General features: G+C 38.6%; 1 protein-coding gene across 4 annotated transcripts in view; it reads right to left on the bottom strand.

The window, feature by feature from the left end:
* The window catches only part of MLLT3 (MLLT3 super elongation complex subunit), a 324,734-nt gene that overhangs the window by 106,678 nt on the left and 199,907 nt on the right, over positions 1-18,149 (bottom strand). The gene's annotated exons all lie outside the window — the stretch shown is intronic.

Raw genomic sequence — 18,149 nt, 5'->3', positions numbered from 1 at the left:
TTAGCGCTCAGCTTTCTTCACAGTCCAACTCTCACATCCATACATGACCACAGGAAAAACCATAGCTTTGACTAGATGGACCTTTGTTTGCAAAGTAATGTTTCTGCTTTTGAATATGCTGTCTAGGTTGGTCATAACTTTCCTTCCAAGGAGTAAGCATCTTTTAATTTCATGGCTGCAGTCACCATCTGCCGTGATCTTGGAGCCCCAAAAAATAAAGTCTGACACTCTTTCCACTGTTTCCGCATCTATTTCCCATGAAGTGATGGGACCAGTTAGGCAGGATACTTCTGATATAAAAACAAAGGATATCAGTGCAACAATCTAAAACTTGAATGGGATCTGAGAAGCAGAGGCTGGTAATGTATCAGTGCTTCAGTGCTAAATCCTGCCTTTGATAACATTAACATGCTTATATAAGAGAATGTCCTTGTTTGCAGAAAATAACATATTCAGGGATGACGGGACATTGTGTTGGCAACTAATTCTCAAATGGTTCAGGAAAGAAAATCTCTTTGTACTAATAACTTTCCTATAAGTTTGAGATTATTTCAAAATCAAAAAAAAATTGAAGTATATAAAGGATTTAGAAGAACCCCATGTCTTAATCTGTGCCCAGTGGACTAAGGAACCCTGGGAGGGACATCAAAATCAGAGGATGTTCAAGAAGCAGCCTCAGTCTGTTTAATTTGCTCACTTGGTTCTCTCTCCAAGGACCCATATCATGTTAAGAAGAGCTAAACTGCACCATATTTCTTCTAAGTGGAATCTAAACACCATTCCAAAACAAACTAAAGCTTTCTAATAAGTTATATTTGTCAACTAACTTGAGGCTTTCCTAATATAATAAAAAGCAGTGGTTTGATCTCAAAAATGCCAAATGAAGTTGCATTTTTAGACCATACACAAAAACAAAGAAAACAAACACATCTGATCTGGGGCTCTAGTTCATCTCCTCTCCATTAAAACCAATTGTTTCTGTTGAAGTAAAAGACAATAAACTTGTAATACAAATTCAAGATGTACTTGGAAACAACTTATCTATTGCTTATTTGGGAAAATCTGTTCCACTTGGTACAATCTGTTGTAGAAACAAAACAATTTTATATACATTCATTATAATCATCTAATGGGTATACACAAAAGACCAAAGGAGAAAACGTTGTTGTTTTTGCCACCCTTTGTCTTCAGAAGCCCACAGAACCTGCTCGGGGTATGACAGCAATGGGGTCCAGTGAGAAAGTGTCTGGTCCCCCAGAAAAAGCAGTGATTGACTCAAAGCACTGCAGCTTTTTCTCCTAAAAGCACACCCAGGCAGCCTGGATGAACAGGTAGACATTTGTCTTTCTTTCTTTCTTCTTTCTGTTCCTTTTTCTTTTTGTAAAGAAATCGATATGGGTTATTTTAGTTTTCTGAGAAGATGAGAATGCATTTTCCCTTGAAACTGACGAAGAGTAGAGTTGGTAAAAAGAAAGAAAGAAAAATCCATTGTTCATTTACTGTATACCTAGTACCTGGCATTAAGTATGGCCCATAGCAGGCCCTCAAATATTTTAGAAGTACTTATGCTTTCTAAGGATAAGGCAAGTGCTAAGCTTAAAAAATACACACACACACACACACACACACACACACAGATTGGTACCTGAAGACAAGGGATAGGACAAGACTTAGCAACACTTAAGAATGTCCTCTCAAACTTGATTTTCAGAAGAAAGAAAAATCAGTTTTGTTCAGGGAATTTCAATATATAAGCAAGAAACAAAAGGGTAAAAATCTTCTGCAAGAAATCTTGTAGGATTTGAAAGGCATCTTGGATTTGAGCCAAAGGCATCTTGAACCTGTCCTACCTGTCCCAGATTCAAGTATTCTGAACCATCTTCAGGTCAAGTATCCTGATTTTAGTGCATGCGTGTATGCCTGGGTGTGTGTGTGTGTGTGTGTGTGTGTGTGTGTGAGAGAGAGAGAGAGAGAGAGACAGAGAGAGAGAAACAGAGAGAAGGGAGAGGGAGAGAGAGAATCCCAAGAAGTTAAAAGCAGTTTCCCAAAGAAGTGGCAAGCCAGCCTCAGTAAGCTGATTCTAATAAAGCATATTACCAGCCAACTTTCCAACCCTGAGGAGAAAAATCTTTTAATATCTAAGCATTCAAAATCACTCCTACCCCATGACTTATTTGCATCTCTACTTTGAAAAACCTGGGAGATTACAAACTTATTTGTTGACTTTATTATAGCCTTTTTCACATGCTGGCTAATGCCAAGAAAAACCACTTCTAAAGTCATGCATACCCTTGCTATTCAACTGAGAAAAAAGACTCCAAAAATTATGCTTGTATCTAATTCATAGAAAATGAAAATGCAACCCATCCCCACAGATAAGCTGATGTTGACTTTAGAAAATTTGGGTGGTGGGAGAACAACTTCCTAATTATCATTTTCTTTACATAAATTGGATTTTCAGACACAAGATACAGAGAACTTCAGTCTACAAAGCAAGAAACAAAAGGATAAAGTTGGCTACCAGCAGCAAATGCATGGCTCTACTCTGGCAATTTATCTATTAAGGGCTTTGGGTTTAATCCCTGGGTTGGGAAGATCCCCTGGAGGAGGGCATGGCAACCCACTCCAGTATTCTTGGCTGGAGAATCCCATGGACAAAGAAGCTTGGCGGCTACAGTTCAGGGGGTTGCAAACAGTCAGACACGACTAGGCAACTAACACTTTCAGGAGGGGACTTGTGTATAATAAGCTTGTCCTAGTGGCCTGACGGAGAAGGCAATGGCACCCCACTCCAGTACTCTTGCCTGGAAAATCCCATGAACGGGGAGCCTGGTAGGCTGCAGTCCATGGGGTCGCAAAGAGTCAGACACGACTGAGCGACTTCACTTTCACTTTTCACTTTCATGCACTGGAGAAGGAAATGGCAACCCACTCCAGTGTTCTTGCCTGGAGAATCCCAGGGACGGCGGAGCCTGGTGGGCTGCCGTCTATGGGGTTGCACAGAGTCAGACACGACTGAAGCGACTTAGCAGCAGCAGTGGCCTGAAGGCAACTAAAAGAAGTGTCCCTGGAGATTTGTTTTATTTTTAATACTTTGCCGCTTTTAATTGCATTTTTAAAAGAAAACTAACATTCCTCTATGTTATGATAGAAAGAATATGCCAGAACAGTGAACAAAAACACTGGCTCCGCTATGCCTTGGTTGGCCAATCATTTCAGTATTTGACCACTTACGCATTTACAAAGCAGGAAGCTTGACCTATTGTATCAGAGAATCTCTTCAACTATAAAACTGCATGTAAACGCATGTTTTTCTCCTTTTACAAATGAGGAAGCAGAAGGATGGAGATTAGTAATTTGTCCAAAGTTACACAGTTACTAAGTGCCAATGCTAGCATCTGGGCGGGGGGGGGGGGGGGGGGGGTCTGTTTTCTAGAGAATTCTACTCTTCCCACTGCTGTGCTGTTTTCTTCATCAAAAGACATCAGAATAAGGTGTTCAGAACACAAAACAGTGAGAAAGTGACCACCTATCACAATAGTCAATATAGGTTGTATAATTACCTTCAGAGCTGATTAATCAAGGAAGATCTTTGTGCCTGTGAGATATTCACCCCTGTGTTGCTCTGCAGGTCAGAGGCTCATACATCTTTAACCTCAATGCATTTTCTTTTAAGAAAGGTAAATCAGAATAAATATTTAATTATAACATGTTTTCCAATTAAAAAGCAAAAAAGAACTGAAGCCAAAATCAGGAGTATGTATACAAACCACAAAAATCCGTTCAGGAGAAGAATAGAAAAGATGACCACAGGGGACATTATAGATGGAGAAGAAGAAAAGCCCAAGAAACCTGACCCTGGCAGGGAGCATGATGGACATAAGAAATGGAGCCCTTCTTCATCAAGAGGAGGAAGAGTAATCTAGGGAAAAAATACAGAAGGGACATAAGGGAAAGAAGACTCATGAACTAGTTCCAGCCCTAGCCTGGGGAACTATCCATGTGCTGTGCTCAGTCACTTCAGTTCTGTCTGACTCTTTGCTACCCTATGGACTGCAGTCCACCAGGCTCCTCTGTCCATGGGACTTGCCAGGCAAGAAAACTGGAGTGGGTTGCCATGCCCTCCTCCAGGGGATCTTCCCAACCTGAGGATTGAACCTGTGTCTCTTATGTCTCCCTCATTGGCAAGCTGGTGCTTTTACCCTTAGCACCACCTGGGAAGCCCAAAGGAACTATGAAAGTGAAAGTGTTAGTTGCTCAGTCGTGTACAACTTTTTGCAACCCGATGGACCATGGCCCACTAGACTCCTCCATCCATGGAATTCTCCAGGCAAGAATACCTGAGTAAGTTGCCATTTCCTTCTCCAGGGTATCTTCCCAACCCAGAGACCGAACTCAGGTCTCCCACATAGCAGGCAGGCTCTTTACTGTGTCAAGAGTCAGATCAGATAAAGTGCATCTTAAACTTGGAACAAAGTGGAAGGCATTCTTAAGCAAGAACGGTCACTGTTAAGCTCCAGAGTAACCCTAATCTGGAGCACATTGATGCTCTCTTTACCATAGCACTTAGAGCTCAAAATTATCAAAAAGGAAATGTCCACCTTATTTCATCATTACATAAAAAAAATAATAAATCACCACCCACTGTGTGAAATTCGCAATAGCAAAGGCTATATTATTCAGCTGGTCTTCCAGTTTTTGTAGCCATGTCCTTTCAAAGTGTTAGCCTGGTTTAGCACAATAGTCTGATCAAAAGCCTTCTTGCTCCCTGTGCTTAAACCAGATCTTTACAGTGATCTGTGGATGATAAATAATAGTATCATGAGGTAAAAAGCACAAAGCAGAGGGGCAGAATAAGCAGCCAGGCTGAACCTTCAAAGGACATGGCCATTCAAAACTGGAGAACAAATTTTCAAGAAGTTTTATTTATTATTTCCCTAGAAATAATAAATCACTCCTGTCTAGACTATCTCAGGCAAGACAGTTTTAACATCAAAATCACTTTTTTGGCCTGGACCCATAAATAGTGCCATGACTGTAAATGACTGTCCAGATGGTGCAACAAGGATGCCTGGCCAATGGGAAAAGGACTAGCTGCGGTCCCGCCGTGCTCATCCTAGCCACGCCATGTTCCCCGGTCTAGGGTTTCATGAGGTAGAGGAGGAAGCACTTATTTCTAATTTGCCCAAAGATGCCACGGACACAGTATGAGCAGACTTCTGTCTGTATAACCCCCTATAACCCACTCAAATCCATCTCTTCAGTCACCCGGAGTTCATGTGAAGACTAAAATTTGCAAGGTTAACCAAATTTTTATTATATTTCCCTTTTACGCAAACTATAGTTGAGTGGACTAGTTTGTTTTACAGATAAGGCATTCTTATTTTACTCAATGTTTCCATTAATGTCTTTTTATATTAGGGCTTCCCTGGTGGCTCAGACAGTAAAGAATCTGCCTGCAATGGAGGAGACCTGGGTTTGATCCCTGGGTAGGAAAGATCCCCTGGACAAAGGAATGGCAACCAACTCCAGTATTCTTGCCTGGAGAATTCTATGGATAGAGGAGCCTGGTGGGCTATAGTCCATGGGGTCGCAAAGAGCTGGACACAGTTGAGTGATGTAACCATCTCATATTACCCACAGGTCTCCAATCTACCCTATAAAGGGCAGAAAGGCAAAAACAGCATTTACAAAGACAAGCTACCAAATATACACCTATAATAACCTATCAGATCAGATCAGATCAGTCACTCAGTCATGTCCAACTCTTTGCAACGCCATGAACTGCAGCACCCCAGGCCTCCCTGTCCATCACCAACTCCCGGAGTTCACTCAGACTCACGTCCATCGAGTCAGTGATGCCATCCAGACATCTCATCCTCTGTCGTCCCCTTCTCCTCCTGTCCCCAATCCCTCCCAGTATCAGAGTCTTTTCCAATGAGTCAAGTCTTCGCATGAGGTGGCCAAAGTACTGGAGTTTCAGCTTTAGCATCATTCCTTCCAAAGAAATCCCAGGGCTGATCTCCTTCAGAACGGACTGGTTGGATCTCCTTGCAGTCCAAGGGACTCTCAAGAGTCTTCTCCAACACCACAGTTCAAAAGCATCAATTCTTTGGCGCTCAGCCTTCTTCACAGTCCAACTCTCACATCCATACATGACCACAGGAAAAACCATAGCCTTGACTAGACGAACCTTTGTTGGCAAAGTAATGTCTCTGCTTTTGAATATGCTATCTAGGTTGGTCATAACTTTCCTTCCAAGGAGCAAGCGTCTTTTAATTTCATGGCTGCAGTCACCATCTGTAGTGATTTTGGAGCCCAAAAAAATAAAGTCTGACACTGTTTCCACTGTTTCCCCATCTACTTCCCATGAAGTGATGGGACCGGATGCCATGATCTTCGTTTTCTGAATGTTGACCTTTAAGCCAACTTTTTCACTCTCCACTTTCACTTTCATCAAGAGGCTTTTGAGTTCCTCTTCCCTTTCTGCCATAAGGGTGGTGTCATCTGCATATCTGAGGTGATTGATATTTCTCCCAGCAATCTTGATTCCAGCTTGTGCTTCTTCCAGCCCAGCGTTTCTCATGATGTACTCTGCATATAAGTTAAATGAACAGGGTGCAATATACAGCCTTGACGTACTCCTTTTCCTATTTGGAGCCAGTCTGTTGTTCCATGTCCAGTTCTAACTGTTGCTTCCTGACCTGCATACAAATTTCTCAAGAGGCAGATCAGGTGGTCTGGTATTCCCATCTCTTTCAGAATTTCCCACAGTTTATTGTGATCCACACAGTCAAAGGCTTTGGCATAGTCAGTAAAGCAGAAATAGATGCTTTTCTGGAACTCTCTTGCTTTTTCCATGATCCAGCAGGTGTTGGCAATTTGATCTCTGGTTTCTCTGCCTTTTCTAAAACCAGCTTGAACATCAGGAAGTTCACAGTTCACATATTGCTGAAGCCTGGCTTGGAGAATTTTAAGCATTATTTTACTAGCGTGTGAGATGAGTGCAATTGTGCAGTAGTTTGAGCATTCTTTGGCATTGCCTTTCTTTGGGATGGGAATGAAAACGGACCTTTTCCAGTCCTGTGGCCACTGCTGAGTTTTCCAAATTTGCTGGCATATTGAATGCAGCACTTTCACAGCATCATCCTTCAGGATTTGGAATAGCTCAACTGGAATTCTATCACCTCCACTAGCTTTGTTCGTAGTGACACTTTCTAAGGCCCACTTGACTTCACATTCCAGGATGTCTGGCTCTAGGTCAGTGATCACACCATCGTGATTATCTGGGTCATGAAGATCTTTTTTGTACAGTTCTTCTGTGTATTCTTGCCATCTCTTCTTAATATCTTCTGCTTCTGTTAGGTCCATACCATTTCTGTCCTTTATCGAGCCCATCTTTGCCTGAAATGTTCCTTTGGTATCTCTGATTTTCTTGAAGAGATCTCTAGTCTTTCCCATTCTGTTGTTTTCCTCTATTTCTTTGCATTGATCGCTGAGGAAGGCTTTCTTATCTCTTCTTGCTATTCTTTGGAACTCTGCATTCAAATTTTTATATCTTTCCTTTTCTCCTTTGCTTTTCGCTTCTCTTCTTTTCACAGCTATTTGTAAGGCCTCCCCACACAGCCATTTTGCTTTTTTGCATTTCTTTTCCATAGGGATGGTCTTGATCCCTGTCTCCTGTACAATGTCACGAACCTCATTCCATAGTTCATCAGGCACTCTATCTATCAGATCTAGTCCCTTAAATCTATTTCTCACTTCCACTGTATAATCATAAGGGATTTGATTTAGGTCATACCTGAAAGGTCTAGTGGTTTTCCCTACTCTCTCCAATTTAAGTCTGAATTTGGCAATAAGGAGTTCATGGTCTGAGCCACAGTCAGCTCCTGGTCTTGTTTTTGCTGACTATATAGAGCTTCTCCATCTTTGGCTGCAAAGAATATAATCAATCTGATTTCGGTGCTGACCATCTGGTGAGGTCCACGTATAGAGTCTTCTCTTGTGTTGTTGGAAGAGGGTGTTTGTTATGACCAGTGCATTTTCTTGGCAAAACTCTATTTGTCTTTGCCCTGCTTCATTCCGTATTCCAAGGCCAAATTTGCCTGTTACTCCAGGCATTTCTTGACTTCCTACTTTTGCATTCCAGTCACCTATAATGAAAAGGACATCTTTTTTGCGTGTTAGTTCTAAAAGGTCTTGTAGGTCTTCATAGAACCGTTCAATTTCAGCTTCTTCAGCATTACTGGTTGGGGCATAGACTTGGATTACTATGATATTGAATGGTTTGCCTTGGAAACAAACAGAGATCATTCTGTCATTTTTGAGATTGCATCCAAGTACTGCATTCGGACTCTTTTGTTGACCATGATGGCTACTCCATTTCTTCTGAGGGATTCCTGCCCTCAGTAGTAGATATAATGGTCATCTGAGTTAAATTCACCCATTCCAGTCCATTTCAGTTCGCTGATTCCTAGAATGTAGACATTCACTCTTGCCGTCTCTTGTTTGACCACTTCCAATTTGCCTTGATTCATGGACCTGACATTCCAGGTTCCTATGCAATATTGCTCTTTACAGCATCGGACCTTGCTTCTATCAGTAGTCACATCCACAGCTGGGTATTGTTTTTGCTTTGGCTCCATCCCTTCATTCTTTCTGGAGTTATTTCTCCACTGATCTCCAGTAGCATATTGGGCACCTACTGACCTGGGGAGTTTCTCTTTCAGTATCCTATCATTTTGCCTGTTCATGGGGTTCTCAAGGCAAGAATACTGAAGTGGTTTGCCATTCCCTTCTCCAGTGGACCACATTCTGTCAGATCTCTCCACCATGACCCACCCATCTTGGGTTGCCCCACGGGCATGGCTTAGTTTCATTGAGTTAGACAAGGCTATGGTCCTAGTGTGATTAGATAATAACCTATATCAAAATATAAATTTTTCCAAATAACACACCTAATTTGGCCCATCCCACTGCAACAATAAACCTAGACCATCATTCTTTTGTATTGTCAGAACCATTAAGAAACAACCTCAAATTTGTGAAAAACAAATTTTCACAAAGTTCTTTTGTCTCTAATTTCATCTATAGTATTTAGGTCTTAAGCCAGTGACTTTAATTTTGAGAAGCTGAGAGTATAAGGAGAAAATAATAACAAACAAAAACATAGAACACATTACCAGTAACTTCTTAGCAAACAACCAAAAATTTTACATCAATACTCCTAAGTTTGGGAATATGTCTTTATAAAGAACTAGAATAAAGTAACTCATGTAGTCTAAAGTGTATGAAATTCATGTTTAATATATTAAGTGCAAAACACAAACATTTTGTACAATCCTATCTACATGAAAAATGCAATGTAAAATACACATTACAATCACTAGAGGGATTATAAATGATTCTTCTTCTTTTTGCTTTTCTAGAAAGTCTACATTGTTCTAAAGTTAGCATACATTTATTTTAAAATCTGTTAAAAAAAAAAAAAACAACACCAGATTCCTTCTTGAGGCTAAAGCATGTTCTTTCTTAGCAGAAAACCATCATTATGTCAGTCCTGAAATGGAAATCTTTCATTTTCACCTTTCTAGGTAATAAACAATGTGGTTTAAACCAAAACATAATAAAAAACCTATAGAAAAAAGAGGCTGAGTCAATGAATAAAATAATTATATTCTGACTGCTTAACTATGTACCACATTTTATTTAATAATCTCAGAAGGAAGGGGATAATTCAGATTTATACCAATCTACAGCCCAAGGTAAATTAGTAGCAGATTCAAGAATTGAATTTGTGCCTTTAGATTTCAAATCAAACATTCTTTATACCACACACCATGGCTGTGTCCTTTGTGGAATAAAGGATATTATGTTAAACTACCTACCATTTGTCCTTACTCCTCAAAAATAAGACAAATATCTATTTTAAAAGTCTCAGATATTTATTTCCTAAACTGCTACTACAGATCCTAACCACTGTCAAGTTTTCTTATAACTTACAGGAAAAGAAAAATTTATAAAATAGAATGTTAATCTCTGTTTCCCTTTCCCTTTTCTACTCCCTCCTCCCAAATTGTTTTTCTTGTAATATTATAGAGTATGAATCCAAAAAATATCCAGGGGTGACGATCAACACAAAAATTACTTTACCATCCTAGGAGTCTGGGAATGGATTCAGATATATTAGATAAACTTTCTGTGCAGCTTTGAAACTAGGGCATAAAGAACCACCTGAGCCAAGAAGGGAGAAAGAAAGTGAACCAATAGTTTTCAACTATACTATTTTTGTATTTAAAGAGAGAAAGAACTATTCATTTCTTAACTTGAAATTCTTCGATTTCTTCTTTTCTTGGCTTTTTTTGTGTGTGTGTGCGTTGGAGACAGGAGCTAGGGGCAGGGCTATGTGATGGTTTTCTTTCAGATATTACAGCATTTCCTTTCAAGACTAAACTAAGGTTCCTACGCAGGGTCAGCTGAACTGCTGCTCCTGAGTGGCCAGCCGAAAGCAGCGTGGTGCACCATCCAGCACGAACAACTCAAACACTCGTCACGGCTTTCCTACTCCACACTCCAGGAATATCTGCCTGTTTCTTTCTCAGCTTAGCCTGTGCTCAACTTAGGCAGGAAAAGTATTTGAACTTTGGACTCAGTGAAAAGTGTGCCTCTATATTTTCCCCTCCTTACTGAACAGGTAAACAGGTAACCTAGAAGAAAGGAACAAATGAAGGCAGGAAGATCTATGCCACAGATGCTCTTTTGGTGCATATTTTCAAGTCTTTAACTGTCCTTCAAACAACATATGTGATTTTCAGAAGATGTTAAACTATAAATTAACCATGAAGTATGCTGAGTGACATAAATAACTTTTCTACTATCATGACCATACTTTCCAATTGATTTCATAACTTGGACATTCTAGTTATCATGTATGTATCTGTTCTACTTTCATGATTTACTTCTCCAGACTTTTGGTGAGGGGCGGGGGCTGGGAGTCAAAGAAATGGAAAGGAAAAAACACTAAATATGACATAAAATTGACCTCAATTCTGAGAAACAACCAAATAGATGAGGCTGCCTTCTTGATCTTACATTCATTTAAATATATCACCTTTTATCAGTGCTAGTGAAAAACGGCAGCATCCTTTTATCTCTTGAGGCAGACGTTTACAGGATGATATATATCGAAAAATTACATAAAGGCACACTAGTCCCAAAACAAATATCCAAAAATTCAATGAAGCTGTCCAGTAACAGCAACTAAAATAATTTTCTATGTATTATTTCCTTTGAGTTATTTTAAAAATAAGCAGCCAGTTATCCCTCTCTGGGCACTGTTAAGATGAGTTTGCCACAAAAGCCACTTATATTTTTAGAAGCCAAAGTCTTGACAAATCAGTTCCGAGGAACATAATTTGTTACATGCTGAAGAATGCCTGAAAACACAGACCTTGGTTAAAGAGGCTTCCGTATCTTTTTGTAACCTTTCCAAATGTAAGTATGTGGGAAGAATACTCATAAATTTAAGCTGAACTGAAACATTTAGAACATCTCCAATTTAGAACACATTAAAATGCGGTCTTTGAAGGAAATGAAAATGGCTTTAAACATATGAAAAGATGCTCATCATCACTTGTAAGAGAAATGTGAATTAAAAATGAAATATCATTTTTCACCCATCATATTGAGGGGGAAAATGTTTAATGAATCACTGTATGGCGAAATAGGCACTCTTACACATTGTTGATGCAAGCATAGAGTAGTATAACATCCTTGGCAGGCAATTTGTAAATGTCTATCAAAATCTAAATTCCACTTTGCCTTGGAGCCACGATTTTACTCCCAGGAATTTATCCTACAGATACACTCATCCATGTGCACAAACAACTATATAAAAGGTTATTCACTACAGCATCGTTGGTGGCCTGGAGGAAGACTCATTATATGTCATTTTGTATTGGATGTGTATTTACCTATTAAAAAAAATTAAAATTTGAGGGGAAGAGAATGTGATCTGTACTGTTTAGAAATTCAAAGTGTTCTGAACTCCCCTACAAAAGGAAATACTAAACCATCCTACACAAGATTCATTCCAGAACCCTGAGATCAAATGCTATGTTCAGATGGCTTGACACGGCTGCATTAGTGAAAGCCCCTTATCATAAGATCCCTTTGGCCCTTTAGTAACCAAAACCCTTTGTTGGGAGTCCACTGTGGGTCTGATTTCTACTTCACAATAAGTAGTGCTTCAAAAAATTCCAATTTATTCCTTGCAAAAACATATCAGATATAAATGAGACTGTCACTCTGAGAAACAGGACTGCATTATGCTGCAGACTTAACACAGACTGAAAGCATGTTCCCCATGTCTTCTCCAGCAAATCCTGCCAAATGGGCGTCTGAAACGTCCTATTGAAACAGGTGGTGTCTGAACAGAATTGGATTTCTGCCTATAGAAACCCTAGTTTTAACAACTGCTGTGGTTAGTTTTAATTTTCAGTCCTCAGAATTAACTGCTTGCCAGCGATTCAGAAATAGACTGAACAACATGTTTAGACCTTGCTCTGTTTAATTGAGGAAAGAAAGAAAGGGGGAAAAAAAGCCCACCAACACCCTACCACCATCCCATAAAAAACAACAGAACCAAAGCAGACCACTTGATTTCTAGGCCAAAAAAAAAGGGAGCAGCTGTAAAACAAACTCAACTCTCTAAAGATGATTGTCCCTTTTGTGCCTTCTTCACAGAAGCACAAGATGTACATACATACTCGCTGAACACACTACTTAGGAAATCTAAGGGTTTTGAGAAACTTTTAATCTTCTGGAAATTTAGAATTAAGAACAATGGTAAGAATCGATCATTTTTCCAATGAAAATGGACATCTTAAAAAATGATATTGCCAACAGACCTCTGTTTCAATTTATACAAGCAAAATACAAACAGCCAGAATGCAAATTCCTTGAAGAAAAATACAATGGGCTAATTCCCTTTAAACCCAAAGGGTTGGTCACACTTGCTGGTGATAAAACACATATTCTTGTGAATAAAGCTACGGTAGCTTACACTAAATAACGAACTTTTTCCACTGTACCTTTAAGTGCTTGATATAAAAATGGATAAAGCTCTAGTTTTCTAGGCCAGCAATCAAATGAAAAGGAATCCAGGGACTGGTAATCTACTATTGAGCCACACAACATGGTTACCCATTCTCAATGAAGGCAACACTGTCTTGACCACTATACAGATGATGAACTGAGATTCAAAAACATGTAATAATTTTCCAAGGGTCATTCAGTTAAAAGATGACAGAGATGAGGTTTTAATTTAAATCTGCCTGATTTCAAAATGTCTCCAATTGTCTCATACTCCCTCCCAAAAGAAAATTGAGAGATAAATTAATAAAATGACAAGTTTCAGTTATATGACAAACATTGTACCATTGCTTTGCCAACACCCACATAAAAACTCATCCTCTCTCAATCAAAAGTGATGGATGTCAAATCCTTCTGCATTTTTCAGTGTGACTGAATTCCAGCTATTAAGAAGGTGATTAAGTAAACAGAGAGAAACCCATCTATCGTGATCGTAACTCCTTAAAAAAAAAAATCCTGACATTGTAAAGAGCATATTTGAAAATCCTTCCACATGGATTCATCAGTTCATGGAAAAAAAAAAGTATCTCGGTGAAAGTGAGAGTTGCTTCCCAATGGGGTACATTTGATCCTTTTGCTTATAACTCAAGTATAAATAGATGACATCAAGTCTGGCCCTCAGAAGTTTATAGTTCACTGTGCTCTACCTCTCCTACCAACGAAAGAAGAAAATAAGATCTCAAAATGAAGGCAATCTCCTTTCAGAAGTTCTTAGATTATTATTTTCCATTTTTAACCTCTGGCCTGGTTTAGTTACTAAGTTGTGTCTGACTCTTGCAGCCCCATGGACTGTAGCCTGCCAGGCTCCTCTGTCCATGGCATTTCCCAGGCAAGTATACTGGAATAGGTTGCCATTTCCTTCTCTGGGGGACCTTCCCGATCCAGGGATCAAACCTGTATCTCCTGCATTGCTGACAAATTCTTTACCAACTGAGCCATAAGGGAAGCCCCGCTCTAACCCCTATCTTCTGTCTTTTTCTTACACAGGCCCCAGAGAGGCTAGCTCGTAAACCAAATCTACAATTTCCCTATAAGCTCCAATGACATCTCTCATTTAAAGAAAAATACCTGCATGTAAATACAATCATTTTGTATTTCTGTATTCTCTGAAAATGATGCTTAAATCCAAAGATATCCTTTCCACAAATTTTTGTCTCTTTTCTTTGAAAGCAATGATTCCTTAATTTTAGATAGCTATTCAAGAGAAGAACACAGACAGTGTAAGCTTCTTCCAAGGGGGAAGCACACCAAGATTTCTTTGACACTATTTAGAAAAGAATTACAACTTTTTTTTAAGAAAAAAAAAAAAAAAGAGTAAAAAGAAGAAAATCTCACTGACCCCCTCCCCAAAAAAAGTTGTCATATAGCTTACAGGTTTATAGATTATGAAAATCTGCCATTTTTCAAGATTCTTCTGGCAAAATGTTCTTTGGAATCATTTTCTTCTGAAAGCTGAAAATCATTTTCTAAGATGTTGCCAGCTCTAAAAACAACCTTTCTGATCCCTTGAAAAGCCAAGTTCTCCTTTTAATAGTGCTATGTACTTTTGTTTTCAAAGAAAAAAGTGAAAAGAAGGAACTACAGCCAAATGATAAGTTTACTCTACTCGTGCCTCAAGCTATACATGATTTCACATAGTACATATGAAGAAGGGATCGATTTTTTTCCTTTAAAAACAATATATACCTCCATGGTACATATGCAATATTTAAATATGAGGAAAAACAGCACCCCCTTTCACCCCAGGCTCCAGTTAACAAAAATGTTTATACAAAGAAACAGTCATGAGCATAAGATTTTCTAAAGCAAAAGCAACAAAAGCAAAAACAAACAAGTGGAACTACATCAAACTAAAAAGCTTCTGCCCAGCAAAGGAAACCATCAAAAAAATGAAAAGAAATGGGAGAAAATACTTGCAAATCATATATCTGATGAGATTAATATCCAAAATATATAAAGAACTCATACAACTCAATGGCCAAAAAAAAAAAAAAATTCAAACAGTATGATTTTTAAATGTCAGAGAATCCAAATAGATGTTTTTCCAAAGAAAATATACATATGGCCAACAGGTGCATGAAAAGTTACTTGACATCACTAATCATCAGAAAAATTCAAATCAAAATAAGCTATTACCTTATACCAGTAACAATGGCTATCACCAAGAAGACAAGAGATGGTAAGTGTTGACAAGAATGTGGAGAAAAGGGAACCCTTGTGTGCTATTGTCAAGACTGTAAATCCTACAGTGCAGTCGCCATGGAAAATAATATGAACCTTCCTCAATAAATTAAAAATAGAACTACATATGAGCCAACAATCACACTTCTGGGTATATACCCAAAGGACATTAAAACAGGATACTGAAGATATAATATATCTGTCCTCCTGTGTTCACTGTAGCATTTTTCACAATAGCTAAGATATGAAATGATGCTAAAGCTGAAACTCCAGTACTTTGGCCACCTCATACAAAGAGTTGACTCATTGGAAAAGACTCTGATGCTGGGAGGGATTGGGGTCAGGAGGAGAAGGGGACGACAGAGGATGAGATGGCTGGATGGCATCACCAACTCAATGGACGTGAGTTTGAGTGAACTCCGGGAGTTGGTGATGGACAGGGAGGCCTGGCGTGCTGCAAATCATGGGGTCTCAAAGAGTCGGACATGACTGAGCGACTGAACTGAACTGAACTAAAGATATGAAAATAACCAAAGTGTCCATCAACAGATGAATGGATAAAGACAATGTGGAGATTTGTGCATGTGCACATGCGTACATAACAGAATATTATTCAGCCATGAGAAGGAAGGACATCCTCCCATTTACAACAACATGGATGAACCTTGAGAATATTAGGCTAAGTGAAATGAGTCAGACAAAATGTATGATATCGCTTATACGTACAATCTGAAAAAAGTTAAACTCATAAAAACAGAGGCCAGAATGGTACTTACCCAGGGGTGGGAGAGGGGAGGTGCGAGAGAAGGGAAGGTATGGATCAAAGAGCACACACTTCTAGTTATAAGATGAATAAGTTCTAGGGATCTGATGTGCAGCATGATGGTTATAGTTACTAACTAAATTATATATGTGAAATTTGCTAAAAGTCAAATGATAGAGAAATGGTAATTACCTGATGTGATGCAGGTGTTAGCTAATGCATGGTGATAATGATTCTGCAATACACAAGTGTATCAAATCAACATGCTATAACCTTAAGTTATACTCCATGAAGCTGGAGAAAAAGATCTCCAGTCAAATCAAAACGGCTTATAAAATAGCTGACACCATGACAGTATGCATTAATAGTAAAGAGTTGGACGCTACTTAGCAACTGAACAACAACAATGATAAAAATTAAAATGTCAGGTGAACAAAATATTAGGTATACAACAATCTCAGTAAGACAGTTTAATAGTTCAGATTCTCTCATTTCCATCAAAAACTATTTTAACCCTCCCATGTGAAATGGACAGAATCTATGAGATTACTAGTATTTCAAATGAATTTTTAAATGTTAATTTTACTACAAAATTTACTCAAGTCAGTCACTTAAAGAACTTATGTCAAATAATGGGTGTGCTTGAGTACTTCACATTTTAGAGTTGTCAAGACACAATGTAAATCTAATGGGGGAAAACAGGCAGGCTTCGAATAGCACTTAAAGAAATACAAAGAAGGGAAGTTAGAAGTCAAGGAGGATAATTCTGAGATAAAAGCTCAGTGGAGAGAAAGACAGAAATCAACGAGAGACCTTATCAGGGCGCAGTGCTGCACTCTGCTGCATTATCACTGACCTGTAACCTCTTCTCCAGCTCACAAACAACCCTTGAGTACTCCAGGACTAAGTGGATGTTTTAAAAAGTTCTTGTGTCATATTTACTTTTTCCGACGACCCTTATCAGAAGCCTGATGTACTCAAGCTCCATAATTCACATGCTCCAATTACCTACCTAACTACATACCCGAGAGGAATAACCAGAGGCGTAAAATGCCACCCTCTTAAAAAGAAAAATAATGGGAATGATTAGGATTTAAAATGGACAGGCTCATTTTTAAGGGCATAGTCACAGATAAGTAGCATCAACACTGTGCTCTAGATAACTAAAAAGAATCAAATAGGGTTTGTTTAAAAAACATTCCTGAATAAATATATAATAAATCCCTAACTTTAAAATAAGTTGTATGACAAAAGCCCATTTCTTTACCAAGATACATTTCCCCTTGAAGTACTATAAATGGTCATTCATTTCCAAAGCTGGCCCATCAATATCTATTTAACCCATAATCTATTGACACGCAATGCAGTGTGGAATGAAATGTGGTAGCAGTTCTTGTAAAACTTCAGATGAATGTTGCCCTGTATAAAATCCAATTCTTTCCTACAAAGCTCTCAGGTAGAGTTTATCAGTGAAAGGAGACATCTTAAGAAGTTACCATCTACAATACCCTTCATATAATAAGCTCATGAATGCAAAACTTCAAAAACATTTCAGTAAAACTAAAGGAAGGAAATCCTAAAGAATGCACTGGGAAAAAAAAGGGGGGAAATATATATAATAAAAAAAGAAAACAACACACTGCAAAATGTTACGGGATCTGAACTGCCTACATAATATGACACAAGGAGTTCAGCTAAAGTAGAAGCTGATGGTCCCAGTAGCACTCAATGTTAAGTAGATTTCGACCCATCAATAATGTTTGTCTGTGCAGCTGACTTCGCTGCAAGCAAACATTCCATGTTTATGAGAAATTCCACTTAAAAGTCTTTCCCTATCCTAGCCAATTCACATGGGCAAAAACTTACCATGCTAATTATCATTATCTTAAAAAGAAAAATCCATCTATTACCTACACACAATTCAAACAAACAAAAATCTGCTTTTAAATGAAAAATACGTAATTTGAATGAGTACATCTTTTCTATTAATTTTGACCTTAAAATTTGGACAATATAGTTTTTAATGTAACTTTCAATACACCAAAATAAAATT

The sequence above is a fragment of the Bubalus kerabau genome, chromosome 4 (genome assembly GCF_029407905.1).
Source record: "Bubalus kerabau isolate K-KA32 ecotype Philippines breed swamp buffalo chromosome 4, PCC_UOA_SB_1v2, whole genome shotgun sequence".
Classification (NCBI taxonomy): Eukaryota; Metazoa; Chordata; class Mammalia; order Artiodactyla; family Bovidae; genus Bubalus; species Bubalus kerabau.
This window is presented reverse-complemented; position numbering and strand designations above follow the sequence as displayed.